This window comes from Octodon degus, unplaced genomic scaffold (assembly GCF_000260255.1).
Source record: "Octodon degus isolate 3935 unplaced genomic scaffold, OctDeg1.0 scaffold00047, whole genome shotgun sequence".
Taxonomy (NCBI): domain Eukaryota; kingdom Metazoa; phylum Chordata; class Mammalia; order Rodentia; family Octodontidae; genus Octodon; species Octodon degus.
Genome location: NW_004524623.1, coordinates 2,486,227 through 2,487,276, shown reverse-complemented (window position 1 = coordinate 2,487,276; position 1,050 = coordinate 2,486,227). Strand labels below are relative to the sequence as shown.

Here is a 1,050-nt window from a genome sequence, read left to right as displayed (position 1 = left end):
TTTGTTGATTTCATCTGTCTTTTTGTCACAGTATTGAGATTCTCCAATATAATTATATTAGTGATTATTTGATTTTTCATGTATATTAATATTTGTTTCATATAGTTAGATGCACTGGTATTTTTTGCATATGTATTTATGGTTGTTATCGCTTCCTCTTGGATTGTTCATTTTACAAGGATGTAGTGACCTTCTTTATCTCTTTTAATTAGTTTTGGCTTGAAATTCACTTTATCTGCAAAAGAATAGCTATTCGTGACTTTTAATGGATCCCAGTCATATGGAGTATTGCTTTCTATCCTTTGACTTTCATTCCATAGATTTTTTTTTGAATTAAGTATGTTTCTTGTATGCAGCATATGGTTGGATCTTGCTTCTTGATCTATTCTGCCAGTCTCTGTCTTTGGTTGGTGAATTGAGACCATTAACATTGATGGCTATAACTGATATGTATTGACTATGCTTGTCATGTTACTTTTTTGCTATTGGCTCCCCTTCTTTTTTTCCTCTTCCTCTGTTTAATTATTTGTTTTGCCTAGTGGACTCCTTTTTTCAGAATCGATGCAGTTATAGTCCTTATTATCTCTTTCTAAAATATTCTTTAAAAATATTTTGGAATATCAGTTTGGTGTTCATAACTTTCCTCAGGTATTCTTTTCATGCATCGTATTTCTACATCATTTTTAAAAGGTAGCTTTGCATGGTACATCAATGTAGGTTAAAGTTTATTTTCCTTTAGAACTTGAAATACTTCACTCCAAACTCTCCTTGACATGGGAGTTTGTACTGAGAAGACAGCTGTGATTCTGATGGGCTTTCCTTAACAGAAGATTTGTTTCCTTTCACCAGAAGCTTTTAAGATTCTATTTTTGTGTTGAATTTCTGAAATCTTGACTATGATTTGCCTGACTATAGGTTATTTATTTATTTATTTGTATGGAACGCTGCACGAATTTGTGTGTCATCCTTGCGCAGGGGCCATGCTAATCTTCTGTATCATTCCAATTTTAGTGTATGTGCTGCTGAAGTGAGCACTATAGATTATTTTTT

General features: G+C 32.5%; 1 non-coding gene across 1 annotated transcript; it reads right to left on the bottom strand.

Annotated features, from left to right (window-relative positions):
• Positions 1-930: 930 nt before the first annotated feature.
• Positions 931-1,035, bottom strand: LOC111817054. Its single transcript, XR_002821328.1, has one exon. It is a non-coding gene; the product is annotated as a U6 spliceosomal RNA (small nuclear RNA).
• Between the last annotated feature and the right edge of the window lie 15 nt (positions 1,036-1,050).